The sequence below is a fragment of the Pongo abelii genome, chromosome 17 (genome assembly GCF_028885655.2).
Source record: "Pongo abelii isolate AG06213 chromosome 17, NHGRI_mPonAbe1-v2.0_pri, whole genome shotgun sequence".
Classification (NCBI taxonomy): Eukaryota; Metazoa; Chordata; class Mammalia; order Primates; family Hominidae; genus Pongo; species Pongo abelii.
In genome coordinates this window covers 91,330,876-91,349,555 of record NC_072002.2, presented here as the reverse complement: position 1 = coordinate 91,349,555, position 18,680 = coordinate 91,330,876, and the positions used below count along the sequence as shown (strand labels likewise).

Sequence of the window (18,680 nt, the reverse complement as noted above, 5' to 3'; positions counted from 1 at the left end):
GTCAAGGACTTAATATTCCAGATTGCTGAGAGCATTCTGTTTTAGAAATATCTCTGTTGGATCATTTGAGGAGCCCTGGTTAACTCCCACGTTTAAGGAGATCTCACAGGAGTTGTTTTAGAACAAGATTACTTTTGTTCTATGGCCAAAGGCTTCCTCTCCAGGAAGCTACACCCGAATTTGAACCACTTGCTCAGCCAAGGCTTCAGAAAATCTATCATCATGGTGGAAAAGCAGAGTTGTCTTTTTATCCCAGGTACAAGGATTCTTATTACAAACGACCACCTATTGTGACACTAATAGCATTGCTAAGGTGGTAACTTCTTTCTGTTTTAAAGTATTAAAGCTGCCAGTCTACTAAGACCACTATAAAGACATGATCATCTGGAAACATCTGCAAGAAAATCTACCAAAATGAAGACACACTCACAAAATGACCTTCCTCCTACACCCCAGCTCTTGTCATCTCAAAGGCATTCCCTCCATGGAGGCCCCAGGAGGCGAATGGCTTCTCTCATCTTGGGCTGCAGCTTTGCTGATGACTTCTGGCTCCTCACGGAAAACAGAAGTGCAGGGCATGCTTTTCCATTAGGCTCTTTCTGCTAAAGCAGATTCGAAGTTAAGAGAAGCAGGGGCTGCTCATTCTTGTCCAACATTCATGGACAAAGAACTCTGGGCTTCAGTCTTGTCAACCCTCTTGCGGGGCTCTGCTCATTAGCAGGAATCTGCAGATGACTCATGTTCCTGGCCATTTGATCTTTTGCGATAAGAAGAACCAGCCTGGCTCACTGACTGGTATGGTGTGGCATGGTTCCTGGCAATGGTGTCTTTGGAGACTGATGAAATTCTTTTAAGACTGATATCTCCATTATGACATATTGAGCATTGTGTGTTTGGGTTGTGTTAAGGAACTCTACTACCACCCGAACACTCTGGTCTTGCTCTCTCCTTTTTTCTTTTAGGCACATTATGTGTGGAGATGTGTTGTTATTGGCAAAGGATACAATATTCACTGATAAGGAAAAAAAAGTAAACTATGCTAATAACATGCTGAATTTGAAGGAAACCCTCAAACCTGAAGTTTTCCCAAATCTTTGGGCTTCCTTAGCCCTGTAAGTGGATCAAACAGCTGGGGAGTTTTTATTTTTATTTTTATTTTCATCACAGATCATCCACCATGAGCAATTTCCCTGGAAGTGGATGTGTCAATGACTCTCTCATCTTTGTTGAAGTGAAGTTTTTGGTCCTGAAGCTGGCTGACTCTCAGCTTCCTGGACAGGCCCTTTTCTGGGCACACCAGGACATTGGGCATTTGTTGGAGTTTTCCAATGTCTGTAGCTCCAGGTGTTCAGCAAGAGGCATGGTGCTGTGAAGTCACCATGGTGTTTACAGAGAAGCACAATAGGGGGTGCCCTCCATAAATCTGGTTGAGGGAAAAGCATTACAAGTTAGATAAAATAAGAATACAAGAAACAGTATTTGTGGAGTGTGTATGACTGTGTGTCAAGTGAAGAGAAGACAGAAGAAATGCTGTAAGTTACTAAAAGGGAGAAATGACTAAGGACTGCAGTTGTCATGGCAGGCTTCCTGGAGGTGGTGGATGTGGGCTGATGTCTGAAGAAAGTTACCGTTTACTGAGATCTCACAGTGAGCCAGGCCTTGTTCTAAATATTAATGTGGATATTTCGTTTAAGTCTCATCATTTTTCAAGGTGAGTGCTGTTGTGATACCCATTTTACAATGAGGAAATGGAGGCAGAGAAATTGGCACAGGGCATCTGCCTGTGGAGTTTGCATAAACAGAGGTGTCATGGTGGCACTTAAGACCCCTTTCGGCTCCAGCAGCATGGGCTCCTCCACATAATGTCTCTGCTTATGCACATTTGAAAGAGGCCTTAGGGAACATCCAGTCTTGATGACCCCGAGGCCACAGAGGATGAGCAGCCTCAGCTTGCAAGGTTAAGTTCTAGAGAGCCGAACGGGAGGCTGTGGTCAGCCTGAATCATGCTCTCTCTGTGGCCAGGGGAAAGGGAACACGTTAGCCAGTCTGGTTGCAGTAGGGTTTGTATCACTGCTGCCAGCTTGATTTACCTGTGGCAGGCAGTCAAGGGTGAGAAGGGAAAGGAAGTGATTGAGAAGAGTGACCTAACTGAAAGCAGAGCAGACCAGGCTGGGGTGTGTCTGGAGGCGGGGCTGGAAGTTACTGTGGTAATCCAGGTGTGAGATCACCTGGATCACCTGAGTTGGCCCTGAGGCTGGAGGGAAGAAGGAATGCATAGATCAGGCAAGAAGACCCATTGAAGACCGGCAGACTAATCAGAAGGAAATGGGTCTTCACTTTTTATCCATTCAAGGCAGATGATTATTAGCATAAGAGGAAAGGAACTTGGAGGATAAAAATGAATGTAAAGAGAAATACAACAAGTAACAAAATCAGCCCAAATGTTCTGGGTTCCTAACTTATGTGAATAATTTCTGAAGCATGTGTGGATGACTAAGTCAGTTTTCAAGGCTCTCCTGAAGACTTTTGTGAATGATTCCTTATCCCCAGGGCTCCATGGACACTGAGGGATAAGGACAACATGCATACCCTTTCCAAAAGATTTTCCGTGTATAGATGAAGAGATCACATTTACTCAGAGCTCTCCATCCATCCCTGGGGGCCGGCATGGCCACTGGTCACTGGGCAGCCTGTCCTAGGGAGGCTTCCTAACTGGAATGCAGTGGTGCCTTCAGAAGAGAAAGAGCTGCCCTTTCTGGCTTAGAGAATTCAACAACTCTTGGCTCAGAAAGGAGATCTTTGGGAAGGTCAGTCTTCCCCAGAGCCTTCTTGCGACATTGCTTAGTTTTCCAGTTAAATCCTAGAGGTAACTGTTAATAAAACCGTTTGTGAAGGGAAAATCCACAGCAGAGGTTACAGCAGGACTCTGAGGGGAGCACGCTGTGATGCAGGTGCGACCCTTGTCCTCTGTCTGCACTTCCTTCTCTAGATACTTGAACACGATATACACACATTTCGAATAAGGCGAAAGTGCAGAACAGGATGCTCTGGTCTGTAAGTGCTGGCGTTGCAGCCAAAGCAGGCTTTCTTTTGTGGATTGCTCTGCAAAGAGATGAATCAGGAAAGCCCACTGGCCCCAGGGAATGCACACCCTCCATGTGAAGGCTGTAGACTGTTACTTAAAGGAGGTAAAATTCTTAGTGCCTAAACTCTTGTGGAAGAAATATGCGTCTTCAGTTTTTAGTAACTTGATTTAATTTCTGATTCAAGTTTTCCTTTTCCTGGGGGTAATGGAACCTTAATAAAAGTCAACCAGCCCCTCGAATGTCCCACCATTGTTTACTCAGCATTGCAGGGATGCTCAGGGAAGCCCGGGATTTTTGCTGCCCTCTGTCTGGGCCCCTACCCTTCCAGAACAGTGAGCTGGTCCTTGGCCCCACTGGCCTTCAGGTCGCTCTCCCCTTCCTTGGCACGTGCCTGGTAGCTGCTGCTGCTGGCGTGCACTTGATGGTGCCTGGGAATCTGCCTTTCGTGCTTTTGCTGTGTTAGATTACAAAAATCTTGTGGGCTCCTCATGGGCCAGTTGACCCAGACTCACTCTACAGGTGTTCTCTCTTGGGCGTGGGAACTCTGGATCTTATGAACTTATGTCAGGTTTTGCAGCCTCCCAGGATCCTACCTGCAACTGGACTTCTCTTTCTTATCTACCTTTCTTCTCTTTCCCTGCAAGCCAGTACATTTTAATCTAGTCCAAGGGTGAGTTCGGGGTGGGCAACTGGGGAGACAAGCACGTCTCTCCTCAAAACTTTCATAAGTCTTGGCTTGAGCATTTATTTGTTCCTCCGAGGGACTACATTTTTGAGACCCAGAAGCCAGGAGATTCAAGATTCTTTCCTTCCTCCTCTACTGAATTATTCCCCTGAGTCAATAAACACAGGATAGCAGAGGTGCTTGAATGGGGTAAGAATAAAGGAAGGAAAGGAAAGGAATTACCAGAAAAAGTAAATAGGGCAATATTTCAAAAAGTAGTATCCTGTCATTGCAAAATATGATGTGTAGGCATCTGATGCCTGTGTGAATGGAAGATTTGTGAAGGCGCTGTGGCAACTTGGAGGCAAAGCTCTTGCACCTCCTATCAGTAGGAGATTGAGATAGTGGGCTGGCTTGATCCTAAAAGAAACCATTTTAGAAAATGTACCTACTGCAAATTTGTTCTCACCTATACCTAGAACACTTGTCTCAAAGCCATACCTGAGAAGGCCCCACACCTACTACCAACTTTATTTATGAATCTATTGAAATATTTGGTGATCTGAAATCTCGTAGGCTTAGTTGTGTTTCTGTTGAATTCTGGGTCTGTACTAATTTGCATGTGTTCTTGTGTGGAAGGTGAGCTGAAGCTTCGATCAGGATTATTAAAAAATAGGTTTAATTATGTAAATGTAGAAAAATATTTATAATATTTAGTATAATATGTTAAGTATATATAGTATTATTACATATGTATATATGCCTGTATTATATGTGTTTTATATGTGTTGTTTCTTTTATTTTAAGGAGAATGATCAGGGCGGGACAAACAACCAAGGTGCAGCAGGTAGTTCTGGTCAGAGTTGAAGGCTTTGCTTTTGGATAGATCACCCTATCAGGCAAAGAGCCAAGTTTTGCAACCTTTTTTTTAAAGAAACTGTCATTTTCACAGAGAGAAAACCAAATCCTGCATTTTTCACAGACAGAAAACCAGATCCTGTGTTTGTATCACTCTAGAAATTGAGTCTAAAGGAACCAAGAGACATTTTTGGAAATCTTATGAGTAAGCCCAGCAAAATTGACCCAGATTTGGCAAAATCTTCACACAAATTTGTGTTCCTTTCAGAATCTCTGTGAACTTTCTACAGCTTGCTATATGCACTGTTTATTTTTTATTTTGATGAAATATACACAACATAAAATTTGCTGCCTTACTGTTTTTAGAGTGAACACTTCAGTGGTCTGTAGTCCCAGTTGCACTGGACACAGTTGAGGCCCGCAGGAGCCATGCGGGGTCAGCGGTGGTGGCATTGGGCGGAGCAGGTGGGCAGCATTTTTATTTGCACAGAGAGCTCTGTGGACAGAGCTGTCTAGAGCCGCATCTTGAATTGACTCCTACTAAGAATTCAGCAGAAACCTAAGCAGGTAGCTGACACTTGAGAGAGAAAGGGTAGAGGATTTGAAAGGGTAGAGGATTTGAAAACGTCCCTTCTCCCACATTCTAGGCTCATTGAGAAGCAAAGCCGCAATACAAATATCTTTAATGAACGAAAACTAAAAATTCTGTCTCAGAAATGAAAATGATTACATTTTTACTCATTTGTGCAGTGTAAGAATCCTTTATAATAAGGTGTACTAATTTTGGAAGTTACAAGAACAAGTGAAATTAAAGTTTTGATTTTATGTTAAAGGAGACGGCTAAATAATCCACATTTTTCTACATTCTGAATTTTGTTAAAGACTATTAATGATGTTATTCAGTGTCTTTTATGTTACATATCTGCTTAATGAATTAAGCACAGAACTTTACCTTGGGAAAAATGTTTGTCTTTCTTGAGAACTGTAATGTCCTTAGAAAGCCATAGGTTTCACTTATTGACCTGACTGCCAGGAAATTCAAAACTCAGTTATGGTTAAGTGCATAATCCCTAGCTGCTTTTACAATTATTGACTCACTTTCCATTTTTCAGTTACCTGACTTCTTTCTTCATTTTTTTTCAAACATTTTCATGTGTATACATATTCTTCAATTGTAGGCTCTAGAGAAGTGTTTTTGGAAGTAGACAAAATACGCATAGTGATGACACATTAGCTGCTGTCTTCATTTGTTGTTTTGTGTTCTTGTGATTTTGCCACTCATAAAAACTAATCTTTGCATAATTTTGGCGTGAAATGTCATTTGGAAGCTCACCGAGTTCCAGAAGCTGCATGCCACCCATTCCGAGGCTGTGACCCTCCACAGCCTGGCCCACTGCTCCTCCCAGCATCCCGCGTGGAGCACGGCGTCCTGTGCAGGCGTTCTGAGAGGGGCTTCACAGCCATGCTGCCTCGCTGGAGCTGGAGCTGCCAAGTGCTAGCTACATGCTAGGTCTTTACTACCTCATGGGCAATTCTTCTTTTTGCCTTATGTATTTTTTTTTTTTGCTTGTCTTGAAATCTTTTTTCCTAAAGGTCTTTGGCATCTTCACTGAATTGGGCATTGGGTTGCTGTGTGGAGGCTTTGGGACCACACATGTGCATGGTTCAGTACCTGGAACAGGATGAGCACGGCTGTAAATAAATAACAGGAACAGCAATTTCATAAGGCAGGAGGCACATGAGCCAACGGGAAGCTTGGCTTCTCGTGTCAAAAACATCAACACTTTCTTGGGTGTCCAAGAAATTAATGTTATGTCAAAAATTAAAAGACAAAAATGATAATCAGTACAATAAGGTCCCCATCCTGAAAAATTTCACTGGAGGAAGCACATGTGTTACAATATAACAATCCTTTGTTCATATGGCACTTTTTTATGGCACAACGATCTCACTCGAAAACTCACCTTTTACTTGTAAGGAGCTTATGGTAGCAGGGGAGGCACACGGAGGTCACATGATAGAGACTAAGACCCACGGTCCCCCTGGAGTGGTGACTGCTGTGGCCTCCGGGGACCTTTCTCCTTCTGTGTGTGCAGCTCCAGCCAGGGTATTTGAAGGTAGAACATTCTTTAGGATACAGAATAATGAAACCTTAGGGTTCATTTCAGACTTCCTAGCAGGCTGGGTAGGGGGTATCGTTCTTGGGAAGTTCCTCCTGGCGTCTTTGAAATCATTCGGAAAAACGTTGTCTGGGTGCCTCCAGAGGGTGTTCTTGGCCGATGTTTGTCCTGTGTTCCTCTGACATTGTTCTGAGGGCTCACGGAGAAGGGCATTATCCTAGTGATCATCCACTTGCTGATTGAGTTGATGGCAATTGTGCCACATTCTCCTCTGTGACCTGGCCCTGAAATTAGCCATTTTCTGGAGATATCCCTTGTGATGGTATTTCCATAATGTAGATGAGTAAACACTGGTCCCCACCAGTCCAATGCAGGCTACAGATACCTCACGTTGGAATGCAGCTCCTTATGTGAGACTAGAATTCTAGAAACTCTTTCCGGGTTTTCTAGGAACCTGTAAAAATGCTGCAGCGTTTTTACAACAGAAGACAGCATAGCGGGAAGCAATACATTTGGAAGACAGATTCCCATGAAGTCAATGCTTATTAAGTGCAATGTGGTCTAGTGTTCTGATGATGCCTAGCCAATGTCAAGGCCAGACACTTTTAAGAAACAGCTAAAATTTGTTTTTAATGCCTTTTCCCACTTCTGTTCTTTTACCCTCTTGGTGTAGGTGTAGTGATTTGGAGAGGGGACAGGCTCAGCGTCAGTATTTCTGCTGCGTCCCTCTATAAACATCTCATGAAGTGGCTGATTTGTGAAAAGAGGATCATCTACCTCCTGCATTCAATCTCATGAGTAGTTGGGAAGAACAGGTGAAGTGAGTCTGTGAAGCACTGTTGCAATCTAAGGCACTGCTCAGACATTGGTTGAGGCTCTAACCCACGGTCCCCCTGGAGTGGTGACTCCTGTGGTCTCCGGGGACCTTTCTCCTTCTGTGTGTGCAGCTCCAGCCAGGGTATTTGAACGTAGAACATCCTTTAGGATACAGAATAATGAAGCCTCAGGGTTCATTTCAGACTTCCTAGCAGGCTGGATAGGGGGTGTCGTTCTTGGGAAGTTCCTCCTGGTGTCTCTGAAATCATTCAGAAAAATGTTGTCCAGGTGCCTCCAGAGGGTGTTCTTGGCCGATGTTTGTCCTGAGTTCCTCTGACTGCTAGGCTTAAGCGTCTTCCACTCAGAGTTCAATTTCTCACATACTGGAAGGCAGGACAGCGAGCACTCTGGGAGGGACACCAAGCACTTTGTGCTCCATTCCCTGCACTGTCTGCTCAGGAAACCTCCTCATGCAACCATCTGAGGCCTGGTCCTTAAAGTGGATCCTGTCACGCTGGAGCTGAGCGTTGCCTCAGTCCACACAGCATCTTGGAGATATTTATGGTTTCTGCTCTGAGTGTCTCTTGATGGAATTGTTAGTGGCTGCTGCAATGCAGATAATATGGGAAACTATTGTGGTAACTGTGGCTATTGGCATGGTGGCTTTCCACCTGGGATCCCTGGAGTCTCGGTGCCTGGCAGGGGCAGCGTTGGGAGGAGGAGGAGGCTGAGCTGGTGAGGACCTGAGCCGTTGATCTCTTCTCTCCCACCCCCCATATGCCCTTAATTCAAAGCAGTTTTTAACCTCCCTGCCTTTTGTAAATGATAAAGTTTTGGATGAGATGTTATTCAAAGAAAGATTTTGATGCCAAGGCATGTTGAAAGTCCCTGCAGTGGGGAAGTCAGGGAAAGTTGGTATAATGCTGGGTTATTAACCTTCTTTGGTGCAAGACCTTTTTTGAGATGTGATGAAACTGTTTCTCCAAAAAAAGCTCATACCCCACAATATTGCATCAGGATTGCTGAGGCCATCTGTGCATGTGGCCCACAGCCCTGGTTAGGGATCCCTTGTCAATTGGGAAGGTTATGGGTTGTGGATACAGATAGATACAGATTTAACCCTGCCTCAGACTTCACTCACTTTTTAACCTCAGGGTATCTTAGTAAACCTCTTTACATTCCAGTTTGTTATCTGTAAAACAGGGACAATTGTGTATTTTTGTGAAGATGAGAGAACTTCAAATGTCAAATCAGATGGTAGATGTTAAGTAAATTGTAACTACTAAAAGGCAGTAAAGTGATGATTAAACATTTATTAATACTTCACATATGGTAAACCCATATAATTTTATTAAATCCTCACAATAAATATGGAAGGTAAGTGTTTTTACTCTCTCTTTACAGATGGGAAACTGAGGCCTGGAGAGATTTCATTTTCTGCTCAACATTGTCACAACTTGTCAGAGATGGAGCCTGAGCAAAATCCCAGGTCTGCCTGATTCTGAAGCCTGGACTTTTACAAAACACTGCCTCTCACCGTAGCTATGCTGGGATTCAGCAATTAGGAACATCGGGAGCACTGAGGCTCTCACTAACAGCCCCTCCACTGTGAAGCTGAGACCTTTCACAGGAACCAAAAAGTGATTGATGCTGTGGAGATGGGGCACTGATACTTGCAGGTATGCACACGGCTGGGCAGGTCCCACATGACCGATACATGCCAGAAGCCAACTGGAACAAAGCTGTGAAATGGGAGCATTTCTGAGAAAGAGAATAGCAGCCCCTCCCTGGTGCCAGCCCAGCCCACACAGCTGCGCCTGGCATTCTCCCTAACACAACACATCGCTGAAGAGCAACACCAGACAAGCCACTCATGACCCAATGCAGCAAGACAGACAGATACCGGGTGACTGTGTCTGGACACAGACAACATGCCATGGTCTAGCCACCAATCACAGACACTGGGTGACCGTGTCTGGACACATATGGGACACACCTTGGCCCAACCACCTAACGCTTCCCTGTTATGCCTCCTAGGAGTGACAGCTGCTTCTTTACTTGCATTTTCTTTAAGCACCTGTGCCAGGTGGTTTCACTCCTGAGCCTCCAGCATGGTGTGTCAGGAATACTTCTGTCCAAGAGTCAGGGCTGCTTGTTCAAACCTTTGCTTGGCCATTAATTCCCTGAAAGCTCTTGGATAAGTCATGTCTTGGTCTGTTTTCTGTAGCTATAACAGAAGATGTGAGACTAGGTAATTTATGAAGAAAAAGGCTTAGTTAGCTCACAGTTCTGGAGGCTGCAAAGTTCAAGATCAGGTGGCTGCATCTGGCAAGGGCTTCGTGTGCATCGCAACATGGCAGATGACGTTACTTGGCAAGAGCACACATGAGAGAGGTAAGCAGGTATATGCAAAGAGACAAAACGCAAGGGGTGGCTTTGCTCTGTGACCTCCTGCTCTCTAGATAGCTAATTCAGTCCTACAAGAGTGAGAGTTCACTCTGGAGAAAGAGCATTAATCCCGCCATAAGGGCAGAGCCAGCCCTCTGTTGCAAATGCCTCTTCAATGTCCCACCATCGGTCAGCACTGTTGCATTGGGGGTTTCAATTGGTCTCAGTTTCAATGTTAAGGCATGGTTGAAACAAGTGAGCTCTGAGGCCCTGTGACTCAGTGAGAGAGGATGGGATGGGAAAGGGAAGGAGCCCGGAGGCCACAGGGACATGGCCTTGGGGAGGCAGGCCCTCCCGGTCAATGTGAAGAGAACACAAGGCACCCACAGACCATCTGCTGGTGGAAGGCTCCCAGACGCTGGGCAGGGTGCAAGGTGTCAGGACCTTTGGCCTGCTGTCATGTGCCTGTCAGGGAGGGTGGGTACACCTGGCCTAGCTGTACTTGGAGAAACAAGCAGGCTGGGTTCCACGGCTCGTGATCCAACAACCCTGGCCACTTTACAGGCCCTGAAGGAGATATGAAAGCCCAGATGCTGTTTTTATGGGTTTCTGCTGTTGTTGTTTGTGTTTCATAAAATGTTTTAATTGTTTGGTTTTTTATGCAATGTATCCTGAGGCTTTTAAAATTATTTCACAAAGAATATGTGTAGCACTGAATGTGAAACAGACTCATTTACAAAATGTGGGCCGACCACATTAGAGAAGGTGAAAGCTGAGAGCATTGCTCTCTGCTGCCTTCGGGCTGCTGCACTGAATAGCAGGTCACCGGCCTCACCAGTGCTGGGGAAGGAGCACATGAAAGATAGGAGCGCACTTCTCCCCAACCGAGCCTCCTCACCAGTTTTCTCTGAATTTCTCTACTGGTTGGAAAGCAATTTTGTTATTAGAGAAAAAGAAAAGAAACAAAGTCATGGTGGCCCCACCAACCTTATCTCTTTACTCTGGAAATTAATAGCAAAGATGTGCAGTAGCCACGCTGGCAGAGAGAACCTCACCCTAGACTGTCCACCGAAGTCAGGCATGGGGAAGCGTGTCAGCATCCAATAAACCTGGTTGGAAACTTCTCAGTTTAAACCACTTCAGAGACTAGCTTGATTTTCCCACCTGATTCTGTCATGTTTTCTGGATGCATGGTCTCCTGGGACACTCCTGCCATGAAAGAACCAGGAGGCTCTCCACTGGACAGTCACCTTAGGAATGGGATAGTCGCGTGTGAAATCTTGAGCTGTATAGATGCCCCTTATTGATAAGACGCTCTTTAGTTACCACATTTTGCAAGGGTGGCAGGTTTGCCCTGTTTGATGGCTTGAAACACCAAATCCACATGTGTACCACCATTTTGCATATGGACTGAATTTGGCAAAACTCATGCTGAATTGTCTAAGAGCCTGGACTGACTTGCTTCTTCATTTTTTTGAGACTGATTCTCTCTCTATCACCCAGGCTAAAGTGCAGTGGCACAATCTTGGCTCACTGTAACCTCCACCTCCTGGGTTCAAGCAATTCTCATGCCTCAGCCTCCCGAGTAGCTGGGATTACAGGCGCCTGCCACCACGCCCGGCTAATTTTTGTATTTTTAGTAGAGAAGGGGTTTCAGCATGTTGGCCAGGCTAGTCTCGAACTCCTGACCTCAAGTAATCCGCCCACCTCAGTCCCCCAAAGTGCTGGGATTACAGGTGTGAGCTACTGCGCCTGGCCAGATTTGCTTGTTTCTGAGCCAAGGTTACCGCACTGGCTTTGAGTCACATTTGATTGTTATCCCCTGGGTGCCTATTAAACACACCGGTTCCTATGTCCTACTCAAGACCAACTCAAACAGAAGCTTCAGGGTACATACCTGGGGAGCTGGATGTTTAACAAGCACCCCAGAATTCTTCTCATGGGGGAAGTGTGGGAAACCTGGGACATGCTTCAGAGACCAGCGACCTCGCTCTGTGGGCAGAGCAGAGAGCATCCTGGGGCACTCAGCTCATGGCCTCAGCTTTGGAAATGGATGAGCTAGGGTTAAGACCTTCCCTTGGGAGGGCTCAGAACTCAGCGAGCTGTGCCTTAGGATATGAGGCTGCTGTTGGGCTCAACCTGGAACAAGTACAGGTGCTGGCTTAGCTTGATGGGTAAGAACAGGATTTGCAGATGGGGGGCTCCCTGTCTTGTTAGCATTTTCAGTCTTTTGGCTGTGTCAGTAAGCTCAGGACAGGGCAAGGGCTTCTGGAAGACAAATGAGGACAGTGAGATTGGGCTGTTCTGTAACATTTATTCGGGTCCCTGGCAGAAGCCTCATGGAACCTCAGCTGGACAGGAGGTGACACTTTTCCAGATGACAGCTCTTGTGCTAATGTCTCAGGTCTGCTCAGGGCTGATGGGTGCTCTGTGCACACAGCAGACCCTGCCAGAAGCTGAAAGTTTGGGAATCGCAGAAAGGGGTGGTGAGCTGTTCTTTTGGTTTTGTGATCACGTTTACCAGTAGTCTGGCCAGGCCTCTGGCTCATGGTTAGTGTTTTCATTTATAAAATGCCCACCTCCCTCCCAGAGAAAGTGAGAGAAGTCATTCACAAAATGATTTGAAACTGCTTTCCAAGGAGCGGCCACTGTGGAATTGCTTCATAATAGTGAAAGTTTTCACTTGAGTGGGTATTGAAAACAACGGGTTGACCTTCCAGAAAAGGAAAACACTCCTAATTTACTACAAATAGAAACAAATACGTTGTTAGTTTGTAGTTGTCAGGTCACTTGCTTGCAGCAGGACCAAGATTGACGCCATGAAATAGCCATTAATTCATCTCACCAACTGCTCAGGTTCGGCCAAGTTTGGAACAATTCCTGCCAGATGCCTTGCTACCACCACCCAACATTGAAGTGGGCATAGCTGTGCCCGCCACCCAACGTTCTGAACCATGGGCTTGACATAAAGTGGGCATAGCTGTGCGTGTCCCTTACTTAGTTCTACAATAAGAAACTCTTTAGTTACCACATTTTGCAAGGGTCCTACCTGGAGCCGTCATCCATGGAATGGTTACATTGGGAGAATGTATAGGAAGCCAGTGTTTTCTAAGTTAGAATTAATTACCATGCTTGTCCTTGGACAGATGGGAGCCCTGGTCATTTCTCACTTTTGTGTATCACCTTGCAAAGTACCCTCCATTGCCTGCTTGGGGCCTCGTAATAACTCCATAAACTGTGCAGGTATTATTGCCTCCATCTTATAGATGATAAAACTGAGGCCAGAATGTCAAATAACTAGGTAAACAATACAGGATTCTAAATGTGGGGGCATGGCTTGAGCCTCCAGAGCCTGAGTCTAAGCCAGAGTGTTTCCACCAAACTGTGCCATCTTCATACACTGATTTCTCTAGGTATTTGGCCAGGTATTTTTCTGGCCAACAAATGAAAATTAATGTAGTCTCTGAGAGAGGGACTATGGTAAGGAACTAAATGGTCTTGCCTGGCTTCTTTAAGGCTTAAATCTTTTACTAGAAGGAATATGTTTTATTATTTGTTATTGTCAAAATGATAAATAAAAGTGCTCGATTGCAGTGAACATCAGTAAGTAACTGAATTGATGTTGTATAATTATTAAATGTTTAAAATATGCTAGTGGCAATAGTGACACTGGTAATATTGATGTGTCGTGTTCTGAAGGCACTCACTTTAATGTTTATATATCCCCAATACATAATCAATTAAGTAAGCAAGCATCGGGTCCTAAGCATTTTTCTAATTTATTAGTAAAGAAGTACTCTGCTAAATGGGATAAAGTGCTAGTTTAGAATTATGGGATTTCAGAGTTTTCTCTGTAACTACTTGCCCTATTGTGTTGAGTCTTACTCTTTTGTTCTAGATGACTTTCTTTATTCATAAAATGGTAGTCAGGCCTTTGTATACTGCCAAAAATATGTCTACCCCACACTTAGATTTATTCCAAAGAATAATTGCACATGGATTGTGCACCTATTATAATTACTGTTTATCCAGCACACCTAATTTTGCCTTTGTCCTGGCTTGTTGAGGACACTGTTGCCTTAACCAATGCATCTTCGAGAGGAACCTTGTGGCCTCTGCCATGACCAGACATGGGTTTCTTGTTCCTCACATGTGAACACTGCAGTCTCAGGGTTGCCAGGACGCTTCCGAGGATGCCATCTTCTATTTTTTAGTGGTTACATTTTTCAAAATATAGATTGAGATGCTGTTTCCCATTTTGGGGGTGGCTGGCTTCCTTATTCCTGGGATGTGCATGGTAAAGTGAGTTTCTGAATGGGTCGATGAGCTTGCTCCCCAGCCAGAGTTAATTTAGACGCCAACTCTCCCTTCTAAACAGAGCCAGTGCCCATATACAAGTCAAATCTGCTATTTTTCTTTGGGCAATGATTTATTTCCCTCTTAAATTGGCTGGACCAGTTAGTTTTTTATTTTTATTAAGTCACACTATTCTTAAATGAAACTATTGATTTAAAGTCAGCTTAGTGAGGATTTAATTTGTTTTCAGGGGATTAGAGCAGGTAGCATGGGACAATTTTACAATGAAGTAGAGCAGAAGCGTTCCTTCACAGTGCCTCGCCTTTTTTTTTTTTCTTGCCAGGCTGCACAGACATTACAAATTTTCAAGTAAATTGTGGAAATACATTCATAAATCAGTCCTAATTCGTCTGCCTGCTTAAGGGTGATTCAAAGGGGAGTTCATTCCTGACCTTGTCCCATGTCCTTCTGATAGGCCACGTGTCTAGGGCTAAAACATGCATACCTGTGCATGTACACGAACACACACACACACACACACCAGATTCCTTTCCTCCTTTCCTCTCTAAGGTCCATGTAAAATTCTTTTTCGTCGCCCTTCCTCCCTTCATACAGTATTGCCTCTGTTCATGCAACGTTTTCTTTCCCTAGCATGTGGAAGGGGTGAAGGGTGCAGGGCCTGTGGGGACTGCCTAGCTTGTGTCCCCTTGGGGTCCCCTGGTTTCTCTGCACCCAGTGCACCCTCTCCCTGCTTTCCCCCATGCTCCAGCATCCTCTTTCCTGGTCAGCATCCCTCTGACCTTCCAGGAAGTTCTGGGCGCCAATGGAGGGAGGGCAGGTGGGGAAGTGAATGTGATCAGCTCTCATGATGGTTTAAAAATCAACAGAGTGAAACTGTCCAAACACAGCTAGGGAAGGTTTTCTGTTGTTTGTTTTAAAAAGTAGAGTCTTCTCATTGCCAGTTGTTATCTCTGAGCTCAGCTGTCACTATCCATTTCAAAAGGAGCCGTTTCTTTCTATTGAAATCAAATAGAGTCAGAGCCATTTTCAGATTAATGGTCCTTGGTCTAGAGGTTTCAAAACCATTTTGGTCAATCATTCTGAGTGTCTCCATTGTCCACAACCCCCTCCCACTGGGGTAGCTGGGGCCGAGTCTTGCCAAGCATCAGGTGACTAAGTCCATCTGGAGAATCTGCTACTGCCAAAGAGGCGGGACCAACATCCCACCTACTGGGCTCCCCACCAGCAGCAACACAGGTGTCCACCGCCTTTCCTTTCACAAGTAAGTCTTGACTTCCTGAACAGTCGGCTTCATGCCTCACGCACTGGAACTGGAAGGCAGGGCAGGCTTTTCTCTGGAACCCGGGGTGTCACTGGGAGTCCTCTGCTAAACAGCTGTGAGTGTGGGGGATGAAGGGAGACAGGGTGTAGGTAGCAGAGACATCAGGTGCTTTTTGGGATTTGGACTTTCTGTTTCCTTCTTTCCTTCCTTCCTCTCTCTCTGTTCGTTCGTTCGTTCTTCCTTCCTTTCCTTCCTTCCTTCCTTCCTTCCCTTTCTTTCTTTCCTTCCTTCCTTCCTTCCTTCTTTCTTTTCTTTCTTTTAAGGAGTTGCATTGTTATTGCCCAGGCTGGACTGCAATGGTGTGATCTTGGCTCGCTGCAACCTCTGCCCTCCGTCTCCCAGGTTCAAGTGATTCTCCTGCCTCAGCCTCCCGAGTAGCTATTACAGACATGTGCCACCATGCCCGACTAATTTTGTATTTTTAGTAGGGATGGAGTTTCTCCATGTTGATCAGGCTGTCCTTTAACTCCCGACCTCAAGTGACCCACCCACCTCAGCTTCCCAAAGTGCTGGGATTACAGGTGTGAGCCACCGTGCCTGGTGGGATTTGGACTTTCCATAGCACTCAGTTTGATTGCAGAGAGCAGGTGAATTGCCAAGACCTTCCTGTGGCCATGGAGTGCAGCAGCAGGTGTGTGTGGCTGGCCAGGCTGTAGGACCAGAAGGAGACTTGAGGATGGGGTCACGAATGCTCTACCGCATGGAGGATGGGTGAGCTCAGGTCTGCCTGTTCTTGGTGTGAATGACTCACAAGAAGACTTGCCTAGAGAAATTCAAGGGACCAACCATACCATAAGAGAATACAAATGGCACAGAGCAGTAGGCATCATGGCATGAGGTACCGGAACTGTGCAAGGATTACACAAGCATTAAAAATGCAGAATGGATTATAAGAAAAATGCTATTTATTTTCTGAATAGTCAGAGGAAAGTGTGTACGTAAAGGTGTCACGAGAAGCATAGCGAAACTGAACTGAAATGTTAAGAGTAACAACACAGGAAAGAGCAGCAGCAGCAGAGATGGGAGACCTACAGGAGAAAGGCCCGAGAACTCTGAACCAGCACGGTTCCAGGGAATTCCAGTGAGGGAAGGCGAGGCCAGGGTTGGTAAGTACAAAGAGGAAACCCAGATAGTTGTAACAAGAAAATTGGGCATCTACCTACCTGTGTTTCAAACAAGACATCAACACTTTAATTGAGGAGGATCTTGTAAGCTGAACCCTTCAAAAAAAAAAGAGCAATAAAAATAAAAATAAACCCTTATAATGTATATCAATGAGATATATATATATACATAAGAATTGTTCATTAAATAAGTTTATGGATCATTGGTAGATCATTTATAATCAATTTCTTTTTTTTCAAATTTCATTAAGAAACCTCAGTCAGGAACTGAAAATGTAGAACAATATAAATCTTATGCAGTCATGTTACTCTTAAATTTACCAAATTCTGAACATTTGAATTAATAATTAGGTGAGGATTAGTGTCATTAGCTTTATTAATCCTGAGCCCTAAGCCATCAGGTATCCAACTGAAGCTAAAACAGGGCATGATCCCAATGTGCCCTTAGTGAATTTCACGTTCACTAAAAGAAGGGAAGAATGTTGTGTTAAGGAATTCTCATGATCACTTTTGTTTGTTTAAGAAGGATGCTGTAATTGGTGAGTGGGTCTTTCTAATAAATTTTAAGCACTAAACATGCCCACAAGATCAGTGGCTTCTAGGGACTTTGGTGGATGGAACAGTGTGGTAGATTAGCCACAAAGGGATATAACAGGGATGATAGAATGTTCTCTATCTGGATTCTGGTGGTAGTTCCATGACAATCTGCATTTATCAAAGTTGATAATTGTCAAATGATGCCTCTGTAAACCCAACTTCAAATGTGAAACAAAAGGAAATAATGAAGCCTCTTAATTTACCTTAGGAATTTCTGTTAACTCCACTATTTTCTTACAGTTAAGAAATGGGCTAATTTTTTGATAAGTTTATGCAGTTTTCCCCAAACTACATCTCCTCCTGTCAGGAGTGTGTTTCCTATTACCAATAAAACAATAGTCAACTCACTAAATGACTTCCATTAGAAGGTTTCCATTCCTGTAAATCTCCAGGGATATCTTCACCATTACTTTGCAAATTAAAAGAATGAAGTGGATGTAATGACTTTGAAAAGACAGAAGCCTTAAATAACTGGGAATTTTATAAAAGTGAAGACTTCAGGAGAACTAAAGCACTGCAATTTGTAGGTGTATTGTCTTTTTTCTTTTTTTAAATCAGTAAGTTTTCAAGTTTTAACACAATTTAATTCTGTAATCATTTCTGGAATTTACCTTTATTTATAAAACTACTTTTAAAAACTGTAGAAAACAAATGAACCTATGTATAGCATTTTTCAGGCTACAAAGTGTTTTTATATTCATTATTCATTTGATTTTCTCCAACATCTCCTATGATGGGTCTAGAGTCTTCTTCTAATTTTATAGAACAGGAAGCAGGAGTGCAAGCATATTAAGAGTTTTCCCAATTAACAAGTAGCAGGGCAAATATTGAAACCCAGATTCTTCAATAGCAAATCCCAAGCACCTGCTCTTTTTTTTTTTTGACAGAGTATGACTCTGTTACCAGGCTGGAGTGCAGTGGTGCAATGTCGGCTCACTGCAACCTCCGACTCCCGGGTTCAAGTGATTCTCCTGCCTCAGCCTCCTGAGTAGCTGGGACTACAGGTGCTTGTCACCACGCCCAGCTAATTGTTGTATTTTTAGTAGAGAAGGGTTTCACCATGTTGGCCAGGATGGTCTTGATCTCCTGCCCTCGTGATCTGCCCTCCTCAGCCTCCTAAAGTGCTGGGATTACAGGCGTGAGCCACTGTGCCCAGACTCCAAGCACCTGCTCTTTAATCTCTCTAGTCAAGGTTTTGTCTTGAGTACAGACTATCATTGTACAAGGTCTGAGGGGAATAAAAAATGTTCCTTATCCCAAATTATTTTGCATGGTAATTGCCATTTAGAGACATCTTATCCTTAGGCAAATTGAAGATCCATCCCACTTAAACATAGAGCTTAACTGAAGTTTAGATGTCCGAGTAGAGGTATAATGAAAGGTTGGTAA

General features: G+C 44.3%; 1 long non-coding RNA gene across 3 annotated transcripts in view; it reads left to right on the top strand.

Annotated features, from left to right (window-relative positions):
* LOC134760310 (uncharacterized) overlaps nt 1–18,680 on the top strand; it is a 130,343-nt gene that overhangs the window by 53,196 nt on the left and 58,467 nt on the right. For 2 of the 3 annotated variants that reach the window (XR_010137633.1, XR_010137632.1), the window contains one exon: nt 8,949–9,938. This is a non-coding gene — a long non-coding RNA (uncharacterized LOC134760310). Of the gene's footprint in view, nt 1–818; nt 1,712–8,948; nt 9,939–18,680 lie in introns of those variants that run through there. The other variant, XR_010137631.1, reaches the window with a different exon arrangement.